Raw genomic sequence first — 3,645 nt, forward strand, 5'->3', positions numbered from 1 at the left:
GAGGCGCGCGTCCACACAAGCCTTAACGCTTGAGTGGTTTTTTTAAGTCTATTTTTTAAATTTATTTCGAGAGAGCAAGTGGGGGAGGGGCAGAGAGAGAGGGAGACAGAAACCCAAGCAGTACCCCGAGCTGTCGGCGCAGAGCCCCATGCGGGGCTCGATCCCACAAGTGCTGTGAGATCGTGACCTGAGCTGAAGTCAAGAGTCGGACGCTTAACCGCCCGAGCCACCCAGGCGCCCCCATAGTAGCTCTGTTTTTAATAACCCTAAGCTGGAGGCAGCCCTAATGTCTACCAGCTTGTGAAAAGGACAAGAAATTGTGGCATAGCCATAGAATAGAACACTGCTTGGCACTGAAAAGAATAAATTGCTGATGTACCCATCAAACATCGATGAATTTCAACAGTCTTCTACTATGTGAAAAAAGCCAGACTCAGAAGACCACATAGTGTGGTTCCCTCTGTATGAAATTTCGGAAATGACACACAGAATGACAGAAGGCAGATCGGTAGTTTCCAGAGCCCAGGGCAGGGAAGGGAGGAGAGTGAATGTTGCAAGGGGTGCGAATCGTGTCCCCGTGGGAATAACGGAAGTGACCTACATCAAGGTGTGGTGGCTACATCATGGTCAAGACCCACTGACGTGTACACCATAAGTTGGTGGGTTTTAGCATATGCAAATGACACTTGATAAAGCTGATTCTTAAAAACTGAATCAGAGGGACCCCTGGGTGGCTCAGTCGGCTGAACGCCCGACTTCGGCTCAGGTCGTGATCTCACGGTTCATGGGTTTGGGCCCCACATCGGGCTCTGTGCTGAAGGCTCAGAGCCTGGAGCCTGGTTCTGATTCTGTGTCTCCTTCTCTCTCTCTCTCTGCCTTCCCCTGCTTGTGCTCTGTTTCTCTCTCTCAAAAATAAATAAACGTTAAAAAAAATTGAATCAGAAAGCTTTAGTCTATTTACCCCCAATGCTACCTCCTGTGAACCACGGCCCAAGCGGCAAAGAGATCTTTAAAAAAGGTTAATCAGATTACCACACTCTTTATTTAAACACTGTAAATGGATTCTCTTTCCTCTTTGAACGGATTCCAGAGGATTACTGTGGGCCCCGCGTCCCTCCGCCCTCCTTACAGACCCCAACACTTGCAGGGACCAGAGCCACGGGACAAATGGAGGCCCATGTACGGTGTCTCTAAACACCTAAAGCTGAGATCAAGCCAACAAACGCCACTACAACAAGGCACAGTCTCATGAAAAGCTGGAAGGCCAGGTTCAAGTTTAAAGTTTCATGGGGTCCTTGGAGTTCTGTGCCCGAGGGGATGGCATGGAGAGGCCAACCCTGAGCCACAGTCTCCCCTCCTTCTTTCGCCCCCCACCTCCCCGCTCCATCTGAACCTGTAAGGGTCCCTGCTAGGCCTCTGGGGACATTTGCCTTTGTAACCCCCTGGGGGCTGAAAACAGCGCTGGGCACGGAGCCAGGGAAACTGGATTCTTCTGTATCTCCCAGCTTCTCCCCAAATTGTGCTTTGATCTGCAGGCATGTATGTGTGTGTGTGTGCATGTGTGGGCATGTGCGTGTATGCATGCCTGTGCCCGCGTACGTGTGTGTGCATGCACGTGCCTGCATGTGTGTGCGTGTCTGTGTGTGAGCACGTGTGTAGGCGTGCATACGTGTTTACGTGTGCATTTCAACAGCCGCGTGAGCTCCCTGAGGGTAGCAACTGCACCAGATTCCTCTTTGTATCCTTTATACCTGTGCAGAATGGATGCTAACTGAATGCCCATGGAATGAACAAAGGAAAGACTGCCCAGTGTAACACAGTTAATAACAGTGTGTTCTGTTTCTTAAAATTTTTTTAATGTTTATTTTTCAGGGACAGAGACAGAGCACGAGCAGGGGAGGGGCAGAGAGAGAGAGAGAGAGAGAGAGAGAGAGGGAGACACAGAATCCGAAGCAGGTCCGGGTTGTAAGCTGTCAGCACAGAGCCAGACCAGGGCGCTTGACTCAGGAACCACGAGATCATGACCTGAGCCGAAGTGGGAGCTTAACCGACTGAGCCACCCCGGGGGGTGGGGGGGTGGGGGCGGTGAATAACAGTATGTTTTGGAGTCATCCAGATTTGAGGTCAAAATCTCACCCTGCCAGCCACTCACAAAGTCACTTTGGTTCAGTCTCCTAATTCAGAAACCTCGGTTTCCACATCTCCAGACCAGGCATAAAAATATGACCTATTTTATGGGGGTGGGTGTGAGGATTAAGCAGCGATAACCGGAGCTGATGTGTCCTGAGCCGGACTTCGGGCCAGGTGCTTCGCAAGGGCTAACCCATGTCCTGCAATTTTAGGGTGGACGGAGGGGTAAACCGTAAACTCGGGGCATCTCAGTGCATATTCCTGATCAGCGGAGAGGAGGTTCCGGATCCTTAGCCTCCGGGGGTATCTTCTCCTGAGTCCTGCTCAGATTCCGAACGATGGGTCCCTCCGGCGCACTGGTCGCTGGTCGCGGCTCATTCACAAATTTGACCTTCGGTTCCCTCTACTGCTGCCTTGGACGTTTCTCCTGTAGGTGGCGCTGCAGAGCGGGAACCGGGATGTTGGGTCGCGGCGCCCCCTGGTGGTCCGTTTCCGTCAACACTTTGACTAACTTGCCAAGCCGTTTCCCTAAAGTCAAGCGCAGCGAGGGTGTGGGTTAGATGAACGTGGGGGGGGGGGGGAGACTAGAATTCAGTGTGATAAGTTTTGAGACACAAAGAAGCAAAGGTGCGCACGGAGAGCTAGACCAAGAGGGGTCCAATCCGTACCAAGCACATTGTCACCAACAATAACAACATTAACAGTCGTTACTTTACGGATTTACCTCCTACGTGCCGGCCTTGGACTAAGCACTTGGCATTCGTGCTCTTATGGAACACACCTCCAGAGAGCGTGTATCACAAGAACAATTACTTTTATCTGGAGCCAGGCACGCGCTAGGAGTCTGGCGCGGAAGAGGGGCTCACTCCGTTCGGAAAAAAAATGATTAACAGAGCAATCCTAGGAAGCCGGTGTCGTCTCCACTTAGGAAAATGAACTGCCAGTCAGCCACAGGCCAGAGCCAGGGCACCTGAGCTCCAGACCCAGCCCTTTTGTGCCAAAGAGAAGGCAGAACTCTCTGCCTTCAGGGAGCTTGCTGTCTGATTGGTTTCACACACACCCTCTGTCTTCAAATACCTCTCCCCCGGCGTGCCAGGGGTGGCTATTCGTGGCTCAGGGAGGAGGGCCAGTGAAGCTCCCCTCATAAATTATAAGGAGAGACACATGTGGGTCAAGAGTGGGGAATTCAGTGCGTGAGGGATCCCCAGGAATCTCGCTCAGTCTAATCTGGGATTTTCCTTGTCCTCCCTAGGAGCGCCGCTGACTCAGGCAGCGGGCATTTGCGGAGCTCCCCTCAAGAGCTCCTGGTCCTGCCTCCTCCCCAGCCCCTGGCTGTCACTGTGCCCCATTTCCCACCGCCCAGAGCTCTCAGGCCTGACCACGGCTCCTCGGAGGAGGCGTGCCTCGTCTCTAAGCCGAGGGCTATGCTTTATCCTGTAGACGCCAGCACTTGAATCCGTCATGGTTGGGAGTGCTGTGCTTTTTGGGACTTTTAGAGCCAGCCCTGGGTCCCAT

Source organism: Prionailurus bengalensis, chromosome B4, assembly GCF_016509475.1.
Source record: "Prionailurus bengalensis isolate Pbe53 chromosome B4, Fcat_Pben_1.1_paternal_pri, whole genome shotgun sequence".
Taxonomy (NCBI): domain Eukaryota; kingdom Metazoa; phylum Chordata; class Mammalia; order Carnivora; family Felidae; genus Prionailurus; species Prionailurus bengalensis.